The following is a 23,957-nucleotide window of genomic DNA, read 5'->3' as shown; positions in this document are numbered from 1 at the left end:
GCTGCCCTGCAGAGGCTTTGTGCGCAGCCATCCCCAAGCTAGAACAGCGAGACGGAGTGCTCCGCAGTGCTCCGTCTCCCTGTTCTGGCTTTGGGCTTAGCCGCGCAGCCTGCATTCGCTCTATAGGAAGCACACACATTTTCCCTTAATTTTTGGAGGGGGAAAGTGCGTCCTATAGAGCGAAAAATACAGTACCTTTTGCCTCACACTTTTCAGGCACAAGTCTGCACTTTATAGCTCTGTGCCTAAGAGCTATTGCCTAGATAAGCACCAAGTGAGGATTTGAACCCTGGTCTCCCAGGTTCTCAACTAACACTCTAACCATTACACCACACTGCCCCTTCATAGAATACAGTTCATTCGGGGATACTCTTGGGTGGGGGATAAATCTGCCCCTTCCTCCTCCTGTTGTTGTTTTTTCCCCCAGAGTAAGAATGAGATTTTTGCTTTCTCAGCTGCATCTCAGTTTGCAAGATCTTGGCTTTGTACCATAGAAGCCAACTGAGAGCCAAGCCGGCCTCTGTCTGCAATGCACCGCCATCTTGGGTTATGTCTCTTGGTCACACGAAATAGAATACTGGGGAACTGGAATAGAAAGGTGGGAAGTGGCTTTTATACATACATACATACATACATACATACATACATACAGAGAAAAAAACACCTACCAGCCTAAAAATAACAATTTTGAACCTCGTTTCAAGTGAACTTCTGGATCTCATACAGTTTATATAACACAATTTAATTTTTTAAATTTATTTTTGCTCCATTTCTCTTACCTATTTGCTCTGTTAATCTCTCCTGAACCCTGAGTTCCCCTTTGGTCACACTGTGATAGCATTAGCCATTATTATTTAAGTTTACAGTGGTACCTCGGGTTAAGTACTTAATTCATTCCGGAGGTCCGTACTTAACCTGAAACTGTTCTTAACCTGAAGCACCACTTTAGCTAATGGGGCCTCCTGCAGCTGCCGCGCTGCTGGAGCACGATTTCTGTTCTTATCCTGAAGCAAAGTTCTTAACCAGAGGTAATATTTCTGGGTTAGCAGAGTCTGTAACCTGAAGCGTATGTAACCTGAAGTGTATGTAACCCGAGGTACCACTGTATTCCGGAGGGAAATATATTCTTAACCGGCTTATAAATTCAAGGCGCTGTTACCCATTGTACCGCTGCTGCTCTGAATAAATGCAGCAAGTGGGAGTCCGAAACTGCAAATGTTGAATCTTGCGAAAAACTGAATCCCAGCATCTCAAAAACAATTTCTTTTGGAATGGGACTCATCTGCAAAATCTTGTCCACAGCCAGGCCTGCGGCTGAGTCAGAAGTCCTGGTGTTTCTCCTCTTCTTCATGAAGCCCCACTGCCACCTGTAGGTCAAATCCACATTTGAGAACTTGCCAGGAACAAAAGGAAATCCATACCTTAGGAGTTCCAAGAGTAAAGTGGAGAAATGAGTGGCTTTGAGGTCTCGATCCCATAGGATTTGAAGGGAGCAACTGATTTTTAGCTGACCATTCCTTGAAGAGTTGCTAAAATATAACAAGGCTATTTTTTTAAAAATAAAATAAAATATTGATTTTAACATATAAATTATAAAATGTACCACAAAACTTATCACTTATACAATCTTTTTAGACTTCCATCAGCACCTCTGATGATCCACCATTTTAACCACTTCTTATGCATTTCTTAACTTTATATTGCCTTTACATCTCTTAACAAATCATCCTTCCCCTTCTCCAATTTTGCAATACTTCCAATAATACTCCTCACAAAACTTCTTGCAAACCTACAAACGTTGTCTGATCTTCACAAATACTTTTCAAGTAGTCCGTAAATTTACTCCAGTCTTCCCGCCGGTTTCGAATCCTTCCTGTTAGTTTATCTAATTCTGCATAGTCCATTAAAACAAGGCTATTTAATTGATGGGAAAGAAAGAAACCTGAATGTTTCATCTGATGAAGTGAACTGGAGTCCACAAAAATGGTCGCCACAATAAATTTATTTCAGGCAACACAAGACTCCTTCTTGTTTTTGCAACAGATGAGCACAACTACCCGCTCTGGAAGTTGCAAACAAATATGGTTCAGTTTCCATATTTGTGTCCCCCCCCACCCGACACACACAATATCCTTTTTAATGGCTTCTTCTTTGCCCCCCAGATAATGCTAATGACTTCGGTGGTTTCAAAGGATGTTCATGCCTGGTAGAGGCAGCAGCCGACTGAAATCTATCTTTGTTTGCTCGGCTTGTGAAAGCAAAACCTCCCCGGCTGCTCTGCTTTCTTGCTCGAAAGAGATAACAAATGCAAATTGAGTCGTGATAGGCGGCTTCCACCCAGTGTGTGGTAAACAGCGGGAGCTTCGGCCCATAGCTGGGAAACCACAACACAAATAATTTGGCTAGAAAGAAAAACAAAGCTGTGAAGGAAAGGGACCCACTCTGCTTACTGGTAAAACTGGGGTTTCTTAAGAGCTCTGCCAATGTTTGCAAGCAAAGGTTTTCCTCTTTGGGAGGCGATATCTCTTGTTCTTGTGTTTGAGCACTGTTTGCTATCTGACTGGCGAATCCTTCAGCACCATTTTTCTAAAAATAGTCCTTTCACGATTACTATAAGGTACCAACCAATCAGGGATCACATACTATGTCAATGCAATGCCCTTACAACACTACGATGATGCCACATAGCCAATCAGGATTGGCTATATTACAATGTCATAGAGGCAATTTGGAGTGAGAGCAATATTCCTGGTCTTTTTTTTTTTTACTCCTGCTTGCCTCCGTGTTAGATAATTCGCCCAAATCGGGGTGCAAATGGCTTATGAAATATTTCACAAAAACACATTCCCTCCTTCTGGCTCCGACCTAGATTTCTCAGGGGCGCAAACAAACAGAGGCCATCCATGACTCTTTCCTGTGTGGACACAACTGTCCAGCTGGTCCCCAAAGCGAGGCATCAACCAGAAAATACAAGAGGCCTTTGCACTTCTATTGTAGAGCCCTCCAGTCCTCTATTTCCTCCCTGGGAGGCAGGTGGCGCTTTGGTCTAAACCACGGAGCCTCTTGGGCTTGCTGATCGGAAGGTCGGTGGTTCAAATCCTCGCGATGGGGTGAACTCCTGTTGCTCTGTCCCAGCTCCTGGCAACCTAGCAGTTAGAAAGCATGCCAGTGTAAGTAGATAAAACAAGTAGAGGGCGATGAAACAATCGTTGAGACGGCTAGAGCGCCGGTGGCAGAAAACTCATTCTGAATCAGACCGGACACGGGCTAGAGCTCAACATCGAGCCTACCAAGTGGCAATGGCGACGGCGAAGAGGGCCTTCTTCGCCGCCTCCATTGCATCTGCAGAAAACAGCAGCAGGAGACTTTTTCAGGTGGTTCGCAATCAATCGGAACCACCTGTACCACCGGGGCCTGGTAGGGACCCCAAGATCTCCTGCAATGCTTTTGCAAAGTTTTTGCAGATAAAGTCGCTCAGATTCAGAAGGAGGTAGACTCCACCGTGGGAGCAGGGCCAGGGCGGGAGGGTGCTAGAGTTCTGTCTGGTCCTGTTACACGGGATCAATTCCAATCTGTTACCTCCGAGGATGTGGACAGGCTGCTTGGACAAGTGAAACCGACCACCTGTCTCCTTGATCCTTGCCCATCCTGGCTGCTAAAAGCGAGCCGGGAAGGGCTGGGCGATGGGCTCTGCAGGGTGGTGAATGCTTTCCTCTGTGAGGGAGCCTTCCCAGACCCGCTGAAAGAGGCGGTCATTAAACCGCTTCTTAAAAAAACATCTTTAGACCTGGCTAATTTGGCCAGCTATCGCCCAGTCTCAAATCTACCATTCTTGGGCAAGGTGATTGAGCGGGTGTTTTGCCGAACAACTCCAGGCACGCCTGGAGGATGCGGACCATTTGGATCCCTTCCAATCGGGATTCAGACCTCACCATGGGACTGAAACTGCCTTGGTCGTGCTGTTTGATGATCTCCAGCGGGCTACGGACAAAGGTGAGAGCTGTTTCCTAGTTCTGCTGGATCTCTCAGAGGCCTTTGACACCATCGACCATAACATCCTTCTGGACCGTCTAGAGGGGCTGGGAGCTGGGGGCACTGTTATATGGTGGTTCCGCTCCTTTCTGCAGAAAGTGGTGGTGGGGATGAGTGTTCAGACCCCTGGGCTCTCACTTGTGGGGTGCCTCAGGGTTCCGTCCTCTCCCCCATGCTTTTTAATATCTATATGAAGCCGATGGGAGAGATCATCAGGAGTTTGGACTGGGTGTTCATCAGTATGCAGATGACACCCAGCTCTACTTCTCCTTTAAATCAGAACCAGTGGAGGCAGTGAAGGTCCTGTGTGACTGCCTGGAGGCGGTTGGAGGATGGATGGCGGCTAACAGATTGAGGTTGAATCCTGACAAGACAGAAGTACTGTTTTTGGGGGACAGGGAGCGGGTGTGTGTGTGGGATTACCTGGTCTTGAATGGGGTAACTGTGCCCCTGAAGGACCAGGTGCGCAGCCTGGGAGTCATTTTGGACTCACAGCTGTCCATGGAGGCACAGGTTAACTCTGTGTCCAGGGCAGCTGTCTACCAGCTCCACCTGGTATGCAGGCTGAGACCCTACCTGCCCGCGGACTGTCTCGCCAGAGTGGTGCATGCTCTAGTTATCTCCCGCTTGGACTACTGCAATGCGCTTTACGTGGGGCTACCTTTGAAGGTGACCCGGAAACTGCAATTAATCCAGAATGCGGCAGCTAGACTGGTGACTGGGAGTGGCCACCGGGACCACATAACACCGGTTATGAGAGATCTGCATTGGCTCCCAGTATGTCTCCGAGCATGATTCAAAGTGTTGGTGCTGACCTTTAAAGCCCTAAACGGCCTCGGTCCTGTATACTTGAAGGAGCGTCTCCACCCCCATCGTTCAGCCCGGACACTGAGGTCCAGCGCCAAGGGCCTTCTGGTGGTTCCCTCATTGCGAGAAGTGAGGCTAAAGGGAACCAGACAGAGGGCCTTCTCGGTAGTGGAGCCCGCCCTGTGGAACACCATCCCATCAGATGTCAAAGAGATAAACAACTACCTGACATTCAGAAGACATCTTAAGGCAGCCCTGTTCAGGGAAGTTTTTAATATGTAACGCTGTACTGTTTTTAACACTTGATTGGGAGCCGCCCAGAGTGGCTGGGGAAACTCAGCCAGATGGGCGGGGTATAAATAATAAATTATTATTATTATTATTATTATTAATAGGTACCACTGCAGCGGGAAGGTAAATGGCATTTTCATGCGCTCTGGTTTCCGTCATGGTGTCCCGTTGCGCCAGAAGCAGTTTAGTCTTGCTGGCCACATGACCCGGAAAGCTGTCTGCAGACAAACGCCGGCTCCCTAGGCCTGAAAGCGAGATGAGCACCACAACCTCATAGTTGGTTTTGACTGGAGTTAACCATCCAGGGATCCTTTACCTTTTACCTTTTTTACTATTTCCTCCCTAAAGCTTCAGGTCTTAGCTAGGTCTTGTAATGTAGAAGTTCCGTTGCATTGTTTCATGTGCAAAAGACCGGCATTTATGAAAGACACTTTCCCTTCCAGTTCCATATATTCCACTTTCCTTCCTTCCATATATCCCCCATATATGACTTGCCATAAGCACCCAGCCCATAATCTTGTGCTCAACTGAACAACACCATGACTTTTAGCACGCGAATTAAATGTACGAGAGCGGGAAAGATGGCCTAGTCCTGATATTTCCACATCCAAAACGCACAATATGATTGCAGTATGCACAACTGATCTTCATCTGGCATTGTCCAAGCTGCCAGTGTTTTGACTTCCCCCACAGATGAGAATATTGCCACTGCTCTCCAATCATGTTCAAGGGGTAGTTCTCATATTCTGAGCAGAGAAGCCTTTTATTCTAAAAGAGGCCAACGAAGGCGACACAGGCCCATAGGGATGCAGGCACAGAGAGACTTTTCTGGTAGTTTGGTGGTCCAAAAGTGGCCATTTCCCATTACTTCAGCACCATTGGCAGAACGAGTCATCTAGCCCTGTGATATTCACAGAAAGTCCAGCCAAACATTCATGGTAGAATCTTCTGCCTTCACCAAACTTACAGATCTTTGTATTTAGTGATTCTAATGTCAATATATACAGTGGTACCTCAGGTTACATACGCTTCAGGTTACAGACTCCGCTAACCCAGAAATAGTGCTTCAGGTTAAGAACTTTGCTTCAGGATAAGAACAGAAATTGTGCTCCAGCGGTGCGGCAGCAGCAGGAGGCCCCATTAGCTAAAGTGGTGCTTCAGGTTAAGAACAGTTTCATGTTAAGTACGGACCTCCGGAACGAATTAAGTACTTAACCTGAGGTACCACTGTATGACTTTTTTCAACCAGAACTTGCTGGAACTGAGTTTCGGCCCACTCTCAGGTGGGTGCCATTGCCATTCTAAGAGAACGAGGGAGGTGTTCGTGGTGAGTTCTGGCACCTCTTTTTCTAGAAAAATAGCAATATATACAGTGCTTTTTTTCTAAAAAAAAAATGTTCAGCGGTACTCTCCTTTTCCTACTGATATTGAAATACTGCCCCTCAATGAAGCCAAACTTAGATTCAGAAAATGTTTAGGGGTATGCGTACCCCTGCGTCCCCCCAGGAAAAAGCACTCTGTGTGTGTGTATGCGTGTGTGTGTGTATCCCAGTAAACATAACAAAAGAAAAGCAGTGCCCCCTCTCATTTAACTACTGACCCTCCTTCATTCAGGAGATTGAAAGTGAAATTGGAACCCCAAGCTCTGTTTTCTCTCTCCTAGTAATCCTCTGTCAAGAAGCTGTCAGTCACTCTCCCCTTTCACAAAAAGACCAGCAACTTAAAAAATAAAATAAAGTGTTGACTTGAGAGACAAAGCAACTCTGATATGTACCCTAATGGTTACTTAGAAAGTGTTTTAACACTCAGCAAGACACTGGGTCACTGGGTCAAAAACGGCTGAGAAGGTTTCACTGGGTCAAAAATGGCTGAGAAGGTTTCACTGGGTCAAAAACGGCTGAGAGGTTTCACTGGGTCAAAAACGGCTGAGAAGGTTTCACTGGGTCAAAAACGGCTGAGAAGGTTTCACTGGGTCAAAAACGGCTGAGAAGGTTTGGCCTCAGAAATGCAAGGTTCCTGGTTCGACAGAGCTTGGACTGCTTCTTCTGAATAAGAAAAAGTAGAGACATCACCTTGCCAACAAAGGTCCATATAGTAAAAGCTATGGTTTTCCCAGTAGTGATGGATGGAAGTGAAAGCTGGACCATAAAGAAAGCTGATCGCCTAAGAATTGATGCTTTTGAATTCTGGTGCTGGAGGAGACTCTTGAGAGTCCCATGGACTGCAAGAAGATCAAACCTATCCATTCTTAAGGAAATCAGCCCTGAGTGCTCACTGGAAGGAAAGATGGAGGGCACAAGGAGAAGGGGACGACGGAGGACGAGATGGTTGGACAGTGTTCTCAAAGCTACCAGCATGAGTTTGACCAAACTGCGGGAGGCAGTGGAAGACAGGAGTGCCTGGCGTGCTCTGGTCCATGAGGTCACGAAGAGTCGGACATGACTAAATGACTAAACAACAACATACACGCCCATCAGATGTCAAGGAGATAAAGAACTGCACAACTTTTAGAAGACATCTGAATAAAGCCCTGTATCAGGAAGCTTATTATGTTTGACATTTTATTATTTTTTATGTTTTGGTGGAAGCCGCCCAAAGTGGAAACCCAGCCAGGTGGGCGGGGTATTAATACTAATACTAATACTAATACTAATACTACTAATACTAATACTAATACTACTAATACTAATACTAATACTAATACTAATACTAATAATAATAATATCCTTTGCTTCAGTTTCAGTTATTAACAACAACCTTTTAATAGGGTGGTGGTGGGGAGATAGTATATTGTACAAGTTCAGTTACGGCTCTTTTTCTTTTGTCTGTAATTACTGTTTTTAAAAAGGGTAAATGTCAGACTGCCCCCAAGATGCATGTGTACTTCTTAACTGACAAGTACTTGTGTTAAATGATGGGAGCAAAATCCCTGGAGAGGTCAAGATGCGTTACACACGACTTAAGAGAATTTAGGAAGGCGCCGTCATCTAAAAGTCTGGCGACAAATGCCGGTCAAAGACATGAATTAAGAGAAGAGGAAAAAGAAGGGAGAGTTTGGTGCTTGAGGCGGAAGCTGCAATGGAGACAAATGGCTTGTCAGGCTGAAATCTGCTCATTCTCTTCGTGGGATGAACACGCTCATATCCCTGCTAGTTTGCAACACAATATTTTATTGCCTGGCTTTAAAAAATAAGTACTCTGCTCATGAACCAGAAAGTATTTCATTTTTATTTATTTTTTTACTTTTAAGAAGGGTTTTTTTCTTTTTTTTAACCTTATGCTTTTGGATCCTGTTCCAAAGATTTAGCATAAGCTAAGAGCTTATGGAGGAAGAAAATTTAAAAGGAGTGAATCGCAGAAATACATCTGGCATGAGAGAACTCTCTTCCATGAAGGCAGCTCCAGGAAATAAAAAAATTAAGCCCGAAATAGCAGTAGCATCTAATGATGGCTCCCTTGCCTTCCCGACCCCTTTAATTATCTAGTTTTGGAATAGAGGTGAATTGGAAGCAGTGTGTGTGTGTGTGTGTGTGAGAGAGAGAGAGAGAGAGAGAGAGAGAGAATGGAGGGGGAGGAATAAATTTGAGGACAAAGAACATTTGTTCTGAAATGTTCCCACCCACGTTTGTAGCTAATGTCCCTGTCCCTGTGATGCATGAAATGGATGCAGTATTATCATTTGAGGAGTTTAACAACAACAGCAAAAGTTTCTTCTTGTACACCAGCTTGAGCTTTCAGCGGAAAAGTTGTGTGGGAAGTCCGCTCACCTTTCCCCCCCCAGACAGCCAGGTCACAACAGTTCCCCAGCCAAGGGGGCAGAGGGATGCTGCCTCTGCCCTACATCTCACTGGCCACGTCATCATTGCTGGAGGGCAGCCCCAGGGTGTGAATTCTGTCTGAAGCCTGGGCCTGGTTTAGGGCCATGTCACAGCCCCTACAGGGACCCCTGGGGGTGCACCTATTTGATGTAAGTCACAGGGCACCCCCTATCAGTGGTTTACCCTTCCGTGGACTCCCTGCAGGTGGGCAGGAGTCGAGATCTAGCCTGGCTTCACCCCAATGCCTAAACCAAACCGCTCACATCTGTAACCAATAAAGTTGTGGCCTATTTGTGTTAGGATATAGTTCCGTTCCACCTTAAAAGGAACAGGCATGACTGTTGTGTGTCACATGCCTGTTTACATTCCAGCACAGTCTGCTAGGAACTTCCGTTTGTATATTGCTATTGCTATACAGTGGTACCTCGCAAGACGAATGCCTCGCAAGACGGAAAAACGCGCAAAACGAAAGAGTTTTCCGTTTTTTGAGTCGTTTCGCAAGACGAATTTCCCTATGGGCTTGCTTCGCAAGACGAAACGTCTTGCAAGTTCTTGCGAGTTTGTTTCCTTTTTCTTAAAGCCGCTAAGCCGTTAATAGCCGCTAAGCCGCTAAGCCGCTAATAGCCGTGCTTCGCAAGACGAAAAAACCGCAAGACGAAGAGACTCGCGGAACGGATTAATTTCGTCTTGCGAGGCACCACTGTACTGCTGTTTGCTTGGAAAGGAAGCAGACATGTTTTTTCCTTTGTTCCTCATGCTGAATAAATGCCAAGAAGAAGAAGAAGGACGAGGAGGAGGAGGAGGAGGAGGAGTTTGGATTTGATATCCCGCTTTATCACTACCCGAAGGAGTCTCAAAGCGGCTAACATTCTCCTTTCCCATCCTCCCCCAAAACAAACACTGTGTGAGGTGAGTGGGGCTGAGAGACTTCACAGAAGTGTGACTAGCCCAAGGTCACCCAGCAGCTGCATGTGGAGGAGCAGAGACGCGAACCCGGTTCCCCAGATTACGAGTCTACTGCTCTTAACCACTACACCACACTGGCTCTCTGTAAATTTACCACACTGTAAATAATGCTTACACATGTCTCTATCCGCCACTTTTGTTGTGAAGATTTATTCACTCTGCTGATAACAGCATGCTCAGCTTCTGAAAGTTTTGGAAGCTCGGGTCGTTGATTGACCCTGTTCTGAGAACCGGAGTTCGTCCGGCTGCCGGCCGGTGGCTGGAGCCAGCTGGGGGCCTGCCAATTGCCCCCCGTATCCACGGCAGCATCCCAACAACTTGAACCCCTAAACCAAAATACTCCGCGTCAGTGTGTGTTTTCGTTCTCCTGGGAACTTTGTGGCTCGGATGCCTTGGCATGCAAGAAGCTACTAAACTGCTTGCTTTTTCACGAGTAGCCCAACCAAACATCCGTCAGGATGGGTCATGAGTCCTGTGGACGGGAGGTGGGGGGAGGCTTGGGGTGAGAATGTGGAACTGGAGGAGCTGGATCTTGGAGAGGAGCCCAGCGGCAGAGGTGGTGGGGGATGGACAACACCAATCCAGGTCCAGAGGAGGGTTCCAGCAGATTGTGCACCTTCTTCCTGAGCTGAACATCACAGCAGAAGGATGTGACTCTGGCATTTCCTCCCATCAGCGAGTTGCCTAAAGATAGGTCCATATAAACCAGGAATTATCTTCACATGTGGTGGGAGTGTAAATATGTACACTTTTTTTTTTGGCAAAGGGTGTTTAAGGAGATAACAGAAATCACTGAGTTAAAGCTGACCGAAAGTCCAGAGTAGCACTATTATCAATTTACGATGGGATGGAAGGTCTGCAGACCATGAAGGACTTGCTCACAAATTTATTGACAGCTGCACAAATTATTATAGCTAGGAAGTGGAAGGGGCAAGCAGAAAATAAAATGGAAGAATGGAATAAAGAGGTGTGGGATATACCGTATTTTTCGTCCCATAGGACGCTCCGTCCCATAGGACGCACCTAGTTTTTTTGGGGGGAAATAAAGGAAAAAATGTTTTCCTTTATTTCCCCCCCAAAACCAGGTCGGGGAACAGCAGGATGGCGGCACTGCGCCTCCCCGCTGTCCCCCGAGCTTGTGGGGCTGGCCTATGTCTGCCCGGCATGTGGGGCGCTCTGCTTCAGGGCGCCCCGTGTGCCAGGCAGCAGGCTGCTATCCGCAGCGTGGGGAGCCCTGCGGGAACTCCCGCAGGCTCCCCAGGCTTGCTGATAGCTTCCTGAAGCCTGGAGAGCGAGAGGGGTCGGTGCGCACTGACCCCTCTCGCTCTCCAAGCTTCAGCGAAAGCCTGTATTCGCTCCATAGGACGCACACAGATTTCCCCTTCACTTTTGGAGGGGAAAAAGTGCGTCCTATAGGGCGAAAAATACGGTAGCTATTAATGATAAATGAACATATGTCGTTAAGGTAAGATGGGGAATATGCAGGAGAAATTATTCTGAGGAGATATAGAAGGTGTTTGTAGAATTTCTACTGTTAAAACGGAAAGGGGTCAAGCCATTGCAAGAGGTGTTGAAATTTTGGGAGGTTGGATGGTTACAATGGAATGGTTTGGGGGGTGGGGTGAACATTTTTACTCTTATTTATTTATGATTATTACTCTGTCAAAAAAAAAAAAAAGGATAGATCCATAAATGAGCTGGCCCTCTTGACTCCACCTCCATCACTGAGGATACGAAAACATTTGTTTGTCTTAAGAAACATTTGCCTACCCCATCATAAAAATACATCAAAGTGGTTTATAAAACTATAAAACCATGCATTAAAAACTACAAAAAGTTACAAAGGGGCATCAATTGACCATTGTGGAAGGATGTCTTCTTAATCACCTGCCTAGGCCTGGTGGAATAAAAATGGTTTTCAGCAGACATTTTAAAAATTGGTACAGGAGGCTCCTGGTGAATCTCTATTTGCAGCATGGGTGCCCAGTTGTGCCTGACATGGGATGGTTGGGCTGCCATCACATGCGCAATGTGCAATTGCACATGGCATGTGTGACGATGGTTGCATTGGAAGAGGCTGACCAGGTGGGCTGATCAGAGGGAACTGCTCCTTCATCTCTTTCCCAGGAGGCTGGAAAAATGAGAGGATGGTGTGTAGGAGGGGGCTTGGCTTGGCAGCCGGTCTCTGCTCTCTCCGGTGGGATGATCATTCCATGAAAGACTTGCTTTCCCAACTGGGGCAAAGGCGTTGTGCAAATTTGGTTCATTTCATGTGGATGAAGAACGAAGACCAGATGCCAACAATGTTTCAGAAAGTCGGCTGTGATTTATTTTCCTGTGTGCTCTACGTTTCAAAAAAACGTTTTTAATAATTTTATTTCCAAAAATACCTAAAAACGTATTCTGGACCTTCAAGCCATTGAAAATGGGGTTTGGGAGTGGAGTTTGATTTACAGTATGGCACATTCCTTGCTTGGATTGCCGAAAAGGCAGAAAGTTAAGTAAGAAGCAACTTGAATGGATATCTGGGTGTGAAGTTACATAGAGAGCACTAATCTGTGCTATGAAATAAAGAATTACACACCTGTTTTCCTCCCCCCGCCCTGCGTCCTCTCGCAGAGCTAGGCTGATCACGCTACAATTAAGACCCTGAGTAAATCATAGAGATAAGGAGAAAAATAGATTCATTGGGTTATAGTCAGGGAAAACGAGATTTCATGCCTTGTCTGAAGTCAAGAGAGCAATCGTTTGGGGGTTATGTGAATGATTTCTATTTCTCAAATCTTTATCTAGACTTAGCCTTGTGTCATTTCCAAGGCAGCCTGTGTCTGTGGGGGAGGATGTGTGTGTAGATTCATTTAAATGGTGCAGATCTGTTTAAACCATGGATTTATTTGCATGCCAAGCCCCTGAGACTCACCCTATTTCTTAGATAATGAGACACACGGACACCAATATTTTGGGTTAATGGCCACAACTTTATTGGTTACACATGTGAGCGGCATTGGCTTAGGCATTGGAACTGAACTGACTGTATCTGACTTCTGCCCATCATGCAAGGAGTTTCATAAGGGTCAACCACCAGTAGGAGGGAGCCTGTTGATGAACATCAACTGTGAGCTCCCCCAGGGTCACCGATGGGGTCACGGCATGGTCCTATCCCATACCTGGGTGTCAGGGGACTGCCATCGGAACAGGGGAGAGAGGTAGGGGGATACAGAGAGCCTCCAATGCTTCTGAGGAGCAGCTCCTCGTCGAGCGGTGGGGAAAGTCACGCCTCCAGTGGAGCAGAGTGGGAAGGGGGGAGTCAAGCGAGGGGAGGGCTCAAGGATGCCACTGAGAGCCCAAGCGCTTCACCTAGCCCAGCTGACCAGGAGGCACACATGCCCAGCTTACGCAGGGGGATGAAACGTAAAGAGGGGAGACAGAGATTTGGGGTGTCTAAGTTCTTATGCTGGGGGGGGGGCCGGAAGGGACCACTCCCGGAATCTGCAAGTGACTAAGACGGGCATGAACTTTGTGGTTATGCACTGTAAATAGTTTGCACCAATAAAACCTGTAAAAGACAGGTCGGAGTCCTGCCTGGTTACTCACAAGCAACCAGCACCTGACACCGGGCTTCGGACGAGATCCACACCCCTGGATCCCTTTAACGGAATACCCTTAAAGAGGAGGGGCAGGTAAAGGCTACCTCCTCCCTTCCCATAAACCAGGTTTTACCAATGCCTAATGGCCAAACCTTACAAAGTTGTGACGATTGCTCCAAGGCAGGCGAAAACCACATGGCTGGTGCCAATTTGCCAAGTGGGGAAATTCCTACCTGGCCCCCTCAACAGGCGACCACTCCTAGTCCATAGCAAGGCCAAGATGGCAAACACATGAAAATAGGGCGGGAGGGCAGGAGATCCGACGCAGGAGGAGAAAAGGAGACTGAGCCCCCGGCCGCATGGATGTTTAAATCAGGTAATCCATGCCCCCCAGTTGACCAGGTTGCTCGGCCATGGGGCATTACGTGGCTAGGACTCCCGATGATGTGGGTGGCATCACCATGCCCCCCGCTGTACACCGGGAGTGCTCATGGCCAGCCTGCAACTTTGCCCTCCTGGGAAGGTGAGTGGTTCTGTAGCAACACTTAGCTGAAGAACTCTCATAGTGGGGTAGGAGAGCTGAAAAAAATGCCAAGATATTTCACATCCCTTTGGGTAAGGAGCCCTGACCATTAGGTACAGTTGTGACCGATTCTGGGGTTGCGGCGCTCATCTCGCTTTATTGGCCGAGGGAGCCGGCATACAACTTCCGGGTCATGTGGCCAGCATGACTAAGCCGCTTCTGGTGAACCAGAGCAGCACACGGAAACACCGTTTACCTTCCCGCCGGAGCGGTACCTATTTATCTTCTTGCACTTTGACGTGCTTTCAAACTGCTAGGTTGGCAGGAGCAGGGACCAAGCAATGGGAGCTCACCCCGTCGCAGGGATTCGAACCACCGACCTTCTGATCAGCAAGTCCTAGGCTCTGTGGTTTAACCCACAGCGCCACCCACGTCCCTATACCCTTTGGGTAGATGAGTCCAAAAAGCCAGGGACAGAAATTTCCATGGCCCTCTGGCAGTTGTGGCGGCTCCTTGACCAGAAGTCATGTATTTAGCATTAACTCTGGAAGTGTAGACTCGATTCTGAACAAACTAAGCCTCCTAGAGCAAAATATGCGTCAGGAAGCTGAAGCAAGATGATACTTTATAATAACTGGTTCAACAACTTGGAAGATTCCAGGAACCCCAAGGGAAAAACCTCAAAACATCAAGAGGACCCCAAAGCATCAGTGAAGTGGTGCATCTTCAGTCTATGGCCAACCTGAAGTGCTCAGAACACCTGACACAGCTTCAGAGCCACGGAATTTGAAAGAAGATTTCTGCACCTGTGAAGTCCCTGACTCAGTTCACCACTTCTCCTGGACATCAGCTTGAAAAAGGCCCCATCTGAAGCTCTCAGCCTCCAGGCTGGTACATAAAATTGGATAGTTGTTGTATATCCATCAAGATTAATGGGTGCTTTTAAGGTGCTCTCCCTCAAGCCAGCTGCGTTCTGAAAATCAGTTTAAAATTTGCGATGGCCAGCTTTCAAGGAACGGAACAAAAGGGAGGGTAGACAAGTTTTGTTGCAAAGGCATACACTATATACTGTAATGGATGTTCTCCCTGAAGTCTCAGGAACTGGTTCAGCCTTGTGCTAGTTTTATTCAGCTTTGCTTTGGGGGTCTCTGTCCTTGCCTAAATCAGAACAGTAGCTCACTAGCTTCTCAAGATTCAGAAGGCCGGTGGAAAGGAAGCTTAGCTGTGCTGGGAGAGAGATGGAAAAGCTGAGAGAGAACAGTTTGCTCCACGCTTGCCTGACACTGCTGATTATCATCTGCACAGAACACACTCTGAAGGAGAAGATGAAATAAGAAGTAAAAAAAGGGGACTCATTTAGACTTCCTGAAGTCATTCATCAAGAGCTTAAGAAGCAAAATGTTCCCAAACTTGCGGAGCAGCCTAGTGAAACTGGAGCTGATTTCTTGCTAAATTCCAATATTAGTCACAGTTCTGTGGCTGTCGCTTTTTCTTTTCTTTTTTGGTCTTCCCACTTTCTCATGTTGAAGAAATGTTATTTTGGGGAGGGGGCAGGAGCTGGCACAGACGTGGGCCCGCTCTTCTCCCTTATAGGTGACCAAGGAACCGTGTTGCTGCTGGGGCTGCTGCTGATGTGCTGGAGACAACGAACGAAAGTCCTGCTACAAGCGAAGGAGAACGTTTCAACACCCTCAGTGAGGAAAAAAAAGCATTGAAAAATAAAGACATTGTGCTCTGGGTTACCAGCAGGTTGCTTACATAGTCTCACACGGTCGCATTCAGACAAGTCTGCTTGTATGAGCTTGTTAGCAGGGAGAAGCACATCTAATGGTCGTGTCATTTAAAGATGATTAATACTAAGTGGTTCTGGCAGGGTAAACTCTGCCTCCTTTCACATATCCTGGGCATTCGATAGCAGCTGCTCGGTTAGAAAGAGGTGTTATCTGGAAATCTGGAGTGTTTTCCATCGGTGAGCGGTACAACCATTTAGTGCGGCTGCGAAAGAACACAGATTATGAGATGATAAAGGTGTCTCTGTTCAGAAGCAAAAGGTCAAACCAATGCACTCTGCAGCTTCCTGGCACAATCCTCAGCTTGTGTGCCCAGATCAAAGGAGCAATTGCCCGAATTCATCATCACCACCATCATTTATTATATTTTCATATTGCCCTTCCAAAGAGAGTGGGGTGGTTCACAACATAGCAATACAAAATGAGAATGTAAAATCCGTAATAAAACAGACACAAACCAATGGCCACCCCCCCCCTTCACAAATACATTTAAAAGACCATAGAACATTCAATCAACCAAAGACCCAGTTTTGGAGAAACAGAAACTCTTTTGCCTGGTGCCTAAAGATTTGTAATGAAGGTGACAGGCAAGCCTCCCTGGGGAGCCAGCACAGAAAAAGGCCTATTCTCATGTTGCTGTCCTCTAGACCTCTTGTGGAAAGGGCACTTGAAGAAGGGCCTTCAGTGATGATCACAGGGTCCAAGGTGTTGGAAAACACCCTGGGGGTGCCCCTGCAGCCCTGAACTCCGAGCATCCTCCGGTATGCGCAGCTCTGGAAAAGGCATTTCCCTTCTTCTCCAGTGCGCTTCAGCGACATATATCAAATGATATATCCACACTAATCTTCTAGCAAAACACAGCAAGAAGCGTGAGACATCGTAGAGCTAATCTACGTATTTATTTACACACTATAGACATAGAGAGCTGGACTATAAAGAAGGCGGATCGCTGAAGAATTGATGCTTTTGAATTCTGGTGCTGGAGGGAGACTCTTGAGAGTCCCATGGACTGCAAGAAGATCAAACCTATCCATTCTGAAGGAAATCAGCCCTGAGTGCTCACTGGAAGGATAGATCCTGAAGCTGAGGCTCCAATACTTTGGCCACCTCATGAGAAGAGAAGACTCCCTGGAAAAGACCCTGATGTTGGGAAAGATGGAGGGCACAAGGAGAAGGGGACGACAGAGGAACTAGTAAAAGCAAAAATACAGTATAATAGTACATACAGCGGAAGAGATAAGACTGTCTTCTGTTCCCACAATCTTCCCAGATAGGCATGTGATTTACACCAATCTCATCTGCAGCATCAGAGGCGTGAAATACTAACACAAGGCGGTCCTTGGATGTAAAGGTCTGATTTCCTTTTTCCTTTTAATTTTCCACGGAACTGTTGGAACTTTGCAATATCTTTGTTTTGGGGAAGGCTGTAGCTCAGTGAGAGGGCTTTGAGATAAATAAACATATTGTCCCAAACCAGTTTGAAATTCATATCATAATAGCAGTTTCATAATTTTTGCCCTGGCAATATATCACAAATCATTATGTGGGTTAGGACTGGGCGATGTATTGCCCAAAACTGGTTTGAAATCCAGACTCCAAAAGCTACCTTTCTGACAACAGCATTTAAATGTCCAACAATGGCAATGTCCTTTTAGGACGTATGAAACTGGCCAATCTCGCCCAACAAATGAGATCATGAAAGAGAGAGATCATTTCCACACACAAGCTCCCAGGCTGTAACTAGAGCTGTGCCATGGAGGTCTGCCCTTTCTGGGGAGGATTGCAGATGTGTGAAATGGAGCCAAGTCTCTTTGGCTGCTCCTAGGAAAGGCCAGCCTAGTCGCCACCAGCCGTTGGAAATGCCCATCTAGAGGTCAGCTGTTTTAGGGCATCAGATTGCAAAGGAACATCAACAACAAAATGGTTCTTGTGATGCACCCAGTGCTGGATTTACGTATAAGCTAAACAAGCTCTAGCTTAGGGCCCCACTCTCTTGCCCCCCCAAAAGGAAAAAACCTGGATGTACATTTCCAAAATATAGGCTAACAAACAAATAAAACCTACATACAGCAACCATGTTTTGTGTTGTGTAGGCTCCTTGGATGTAAGTCATGGGTCCCACCTGCTAGCCTGCTCCCTAAAATATCACTGGTTTGCTACTTTCCATGTATAGGGTGCCTACATTCTGCATGGACTGGTTGCATGGCAACATGGGCAAATGGCTTGAGATACCTATGAGGTCCATAAATTGCCATATAGCATATATTCAACACAAAAAACAGCGACAATTTGTTGACAAAGGACAGCTGGACATATGAAGGGCCCTGTTACCTTCAGTAAAGTAAAGGTAAAGGGACCCCTGACCATTAGGTCCAGTCATGGCCGACTCTGGGGTTGCAGCGCTCATCTCGCTTTATTGGCCGAGGGAGCCGGCGTACAGCTTCCGGGTCATGTGGCCAGCATGACTAAGCTGCTTCTGGCAAACCAGAGCAGTGCACGGAAACGCCATTTACCTTCCCACCGGAGCGGTACCTATTTATCTACTTGCACTTTGAGGTGCTTTCAAACTGCTAGGTTGGCAGGAGCAGGGACCGAACAACGGGAGCTCACCCCGTTGAAGCTGAAGGTAAATCAAACCTAAATCTGTCCCTGGATGCACCAATCTCCTTAAGGTGGTACTTGATAGTTCCTGGTATTATGAAGAGGCAATGCAATGACTTGTTTGTTTGGAGGTAAAAGTCGGGAAATTTCAGCTGTTGCTCAGACTCTCCGTACCAAGTAGATGGTGGCAGCCAAGATTGGCTGAAATCTCCCCTTTTTTCATTCATGTTACAACATCACCTGAGATGTTTCTGCACATGCAGAGGGGGAGCCTTCCCGATAATCGACTGACTTGAGCCACAATTCAATAAGGAGCCTTTGGTGGGGAACATGAAAGCATTGATCGCTGCTGAGGCTCCAATGACATTTCAAAAACCAAAACATGGCTAATACAGGCATTACGTTTCAGGCTCACTGAACAAATATGCCTCTGAATGTGCCCCTTTGCTCTCCACCTGCGTTGCACTGAATTAGTTCTTCCATCGCCACTCCTGTGCAAATGGGAATAAACCATGGAGTAACAAACTCCTCCTCCTCATCTCATGACAGAGGCCTGTGAGGAATCCTCTCATTTCGCGTCAGGCAAGGCCCCTGCTAGTTCAGAATGGCCTCACAAGTTGGCCACCTTTGCTCAATTCTATCAGGGCATGCACACCATTTCCTTATTGTTGTTGGTGTCCATCTGGCTCAAGAGACAATGGAGTCCTACCCTCCAGAGCAGGAGAAAACAAGCTTGTTCCCTCTTCCATGTGACAGCCCTTGAGATATTTGAAGATGGCTATCAACGTCTCCTCTCAGTCTCCTCTTTTCCAGGCTGAACTGTCAGGTGTGCATGCAGGAGGTAGGCCCTGTGACCAATAGGACATTGCAGGACTGGGGCCTTCCTAAGTTTGTTCTGAAAAGGCAAGGTGTTCACCTGGTGGCAAGAGCTGGGAAGGCATATAAGGTCAGCATTTCCCTTCGGCTCTTTGCCACAGCAACATGCTTCCTGCCTTGCTGTGTTTGGTTTCTTGCTTCCTGATCCTTGAACCTTGGCTTCTTGACTCCCTGCTTCTTTATCCTCAGACCCTTGACTTCTTGACTCCTTGCTTCTTGATCCTTGGACCCCTGACTTCTTGACTCCTTGCTTCTTGATCCTTGGACCCCTGACTTCGTGACTCCTTGCTTCCTGACCCTTGGACCCTTGGCTTCCTGACTCCTGGCTTCTGGACCCCCGTTCCTGCTCCCACCCCACCATCTTGCCCCTGGTCCTGACATCCCCTGTTGGGACTTTGATCGCCTGTGAACCAGACCGTGACATGAACATACCCAGCTCCTTCAGCCGTTCCTCATCAGGCTTGGTTTCCAGACCCTTGAACATCTTGGTCGTCCTCCTCTGCACACCTTCCAGCTTGTCAACATCCTTCTTAAATTGTGGTGCCCAGAACTGGACACAGTATTCCAGGTGGGGTCTGAAAGGGGGCGTACAAGGCACCATCCAACTGTCTTAGGGAATCCACTCTGGGTTTGTGTAGGGTTTAATCCTTAGCCCTTTCTTCTCCTGAAGATATTCCGCAAGGCAGCAGAGGTTTAGGACTGGGATTTCCTTATTGACTTGCTAGATTTATACATAAATCAGCCTTCTCATATTTATTTGTCTCTCCCAAAGGGCTGTAATCACATGGCAAGTTCCTGCAGGCACAATCCCAAACAGAGAAAGTGTGTGCGCTCGAAGTTCTCCCACAAAGCGTGCTTGCTATGACAAATACCACTTAATCTCCCATCTTATAGTATAATTGCCAGAAACTTTTAAAAATGATGACCTATTATTTGAACAATAATTTTGAGTGAATCGGTGCACTGGGTTAGCTGTCATCTTTTCACTGCTGGAGCTAAAGTGAAAAGAAAAGAATGACCACAAAGTGGGGAGGGAGGCCAGGACGCCTCGCAGGAGACGAAGGAAGTGATTTTCTGGTGAAGAAAAGCTTTGGGATGGCATAACAGCAACTGTTAAAAGACGGATTTGCATGGAAATGGAACAAAGCAAGAAGTATCAAGTTAAATTAAATCTCAATGAGGCAATGACAAGTCAACTGGTTGAAACAGCTTAAGCGCAAAAATTAAGAAAAGCTCCAGGTGCAGGGATAAAAGAGAAGGTTGGTGTTTTTTTAAAAAAAAAACTCTTATGTGAAATTATATATAGAATCTCAAAACACCTCTAAATATCAGCAGTGCCAAATATTGACATAGCAGATCTGTTGGATGCTAAAACTGGGTGCTATGAAGGATGGTGGTGGTGGTGGGGAAATAAACAGCAATTTTGGATTTGCATGGTGTGTGGTACTGTGTAAGGGAGCGATGGTGGTGACAGGGGTTGTTTTAATTTCCTTTGCCCATAGCTGTCAACTGTTCCCTTTTTAAAAGGGAAATTCCCTTATTCTGAATAGGATTCCTCGCAAGAAAAGGGAAAAGTTGACAGCTATGTTTGCCACTCCAGCCCACAACATTTCTCCCTTCATATTTGCCGGCACTGTGATTCTTAAAGTTTATACAAGGTGGGTGCAGTTTGATGGTTTGCAGAGTTTTACGACATTGCACTCGATGTGCTTATTGCACACAAACTCTGCTGGGGTTTTCTTCCGGAAATAAACTAGAGCAGTTAAGCATTTGTATGGACCAAGTTAATTCAATAATTGTGGGTGCTAAGAGAAAGGGCTCAATATAAAAACATCAGAAGAGTGTGGCTGGAGATTCATCCAGTCAACCCATAGGCGTCACAAGGTGGGTGCGGTGGGTGTGGTTGGCCCTGGGTGCCATCTCTGGGGGGGGGGGGACAAAATGCTGTGTGAGACACTTTGGTGTTGGTGCATGCAGGCTTCCCGCTGCTGAAACGGTCCGCCTGCCGCGTCTCCTTACTGTAGGGCGGGTGGCAGAAGGCACACAATCTCCCCCCAAAAAGCTCAACAACTTTGGGTCCTCAAAACAAAGCTCAGCAGATTTTGCTCTGCGAAAGAAAATCAAATATAGTCAAACCATTTTTACAGGCCAAAAATAATAATTTCAATGTGGGGGGGCCGGGGTGTGACAAGAAATGTTCCGTACCAGATACCACCTGACCTTGCTATGCCACTGAGTCAACCACCCAGCTCCCTATGGTGGTGGTGGGGAGAAGATGCTTCTGAGAACTCTACAAATCTGCATTGAGGAGGTAGGTCAGCTTATCGGTTCTGGATGAGATTCCTCTTCCTCTGAAGGAGTTGGTGTCCCTCAGAGGCCAGGAGGGCCTTTGACCACCTTGGGCTCGTAAAACAGCTCAGGCTGTTCCTGTGGCAGCTTGGACTCTGCAGTCCTGGCTCTGCGAGTGCGGCTTTCTCCCGATTGAAGGGCAGAGTGTTTGAGGACCGGGACATTCACAGGGAAACCAAAATGCACTGGGTAGAAACTGGGACCTTTTGCACACCAGGCAAGTGCTCCATCAGTGTTCTACCAGTAAGCTCCATTGAATACTATGGGACTTGGGACATTCCTTCACATGTGGTGGGATTGTAAAATCATAAAGAAATATTGGGAAATGATTTATAACGAAATGAAGAAGATGTTTAAAATAACCCTGGTTTAAAAAAAAACCCCAGAAGCTTTCCTATTAGGTACTACAGGAATGGACCTACCAAAATCACAAAAGAATCTATTTATGAATGCAACTGCAGTCGCGCGGACATTATTAGAACAACATTGGAAAGAAGAAGGTGTCCCAACCAAAGAAGACTGGCAAGTTAAATTAATGGAATATGTTGAAATGGCAAAACTGACAATGAAACTAGGAGGAAGAGACGACAACGAATCAAGGAAGAATGGAAGATGTTTACTGCATATATACTGAAGCAATGTGCACAGGTTAATACATTGGCAGGGTTTTTAAACTACTTGTAATTTTATTATGAATGGATAATAGGTGATGTAAATATGTTACAATTTTAACAATGGACAGGCAGTATCTCGACAAACAATTGAACCAAGGAAGGGATTAGAGGGAAGTCAATCTGCTTTGTATTTATTTTGTTTTGTATTGCTTTTTTACTGGAAAATTAGCAAACTGTTATTTTTAAAAAGAATACTATGGCACTTAATACTTCAGTATTAATCACCTTGGTTTTGGTGGAGAGGAAACCTTTCTCTGTTCTGCTTCAGGCAGCAAAAAGTATTGGGCTCACCATGCCTTGACTGGGGAGATATTCCTATGTTTGTACACCTTGAAGATAAAAATCAAATTATTATCCTGAGACACAAAATAGTCGGCTTTTCTTTGGAAGGCTCCTGAACGAACCTTCCTCTTTGAAAACGAATCTCTGGGTGTGTTGAATCACAGCTTCCCAGACGAAGGTGGTAGGTTTTCATTTCTGGCCATTAATTTGATCCTCCTCAGTTGAAACGGCAACACGATAACATCACATCAACTTTTTTGCGATGGCTTCTACCAGAACAGTGTGGCCTGTCTCACTTGGGGGTCTGTCACAAGGGATTCCCCCCCCCTTCCAGCTCGCCACTTATGAAAGCCAAGCCTCCACATTCTTACAAGCAACAGAGACTTGATAAGCACACTTCCAAGTCCTGCTCCCCTCCTGCTCAGCCAGCCATGCTAATACGGGGCAGCTTTTAAATGCTGGAGAGCATGTCTGCCCCCCTCCCAAAAGCATGTCTGCCCCCCTCCCAAGCCACTCCATACGTCCAAGGCCAGCTCTCAGAGTAAGCCCTGAAAGACTTCCTTCCTGCATGGAAGGAAGCTACACAACAGGCAACAACAGGAAAACTCTGGGCTTATGGTTGTCCTGTTCAGATGCTGCCCTTGGATTAATACCATTTTAAAAAATAAAAAGTCCCCTGTTTGTATGAAGCCCAGGCACCGAGATCGAGCTTCGAGGGCCTTCTGGGAGTTCCCTCGTTGCAAGAAGTGAGGTTACAGGCACTGGCGGAGGAAGAGGAGTGCAGGGGGAGCGATCCTGGTGGGGTGCCATCGCGGCTGGCCCCCCACCCACGCAGGGTGCCACGCCCCCGCAGGCAGCATCCCACACCCCCGGGACGCGTGCCAGCCCTGCCCCCACCTGCTCTCTGCCCCTCGCTGCATGAAGCTCTGTCACTGGTTACAGGGAACCAGGCAGAGGGCCTTCTCGGTGGTGGCGCCCACCCTGTGGAACGCCCTCCCATCAGATGTCAAGGAAATAAACAACCAGCTGACTTTCAGAAGACATCTGAAGGCAGCCCTGTATCAGGAGGTTTTTAATGTTTGATGTTGAATTGTGTTTTTAATGTTTTGTTGGGAGCCGCCCAGAGTAGCTGGGGAAACCCAGTCAGATGGATGGCATATAAATATTATTGTTGATGTTGTTAAGAAATTAGAGATCTGTGACCCAAATTAAGCCTGAGGTGGCCTGAGAGGCAACCACATTTGAAAGTTTGACACTCCCATTGGCCTCATGTGGAAAGCTGAGCAGAGAAATTACCCTTATCCTGGAATCCTCAATGTGGCCCCTGTGGGCACAGAGACACCCTCAGACAGGCCTTTGGT

The sequence above is a fragment of the Podarcis pityusensis genome (genome assembly GCF_964106645.2).
Source record: "Podarcis pityusensis genome assembly, chromosome: 17".
NCBI classification, from domain to species: Eukaryota; Metazoa; Chordata; class Lepidosauria; order Squamata; family Lacertidae; genus Podarcis; species Podarcis pityusensis.
Note: the sequence above shows the minus strand (reverse complement) of the source record.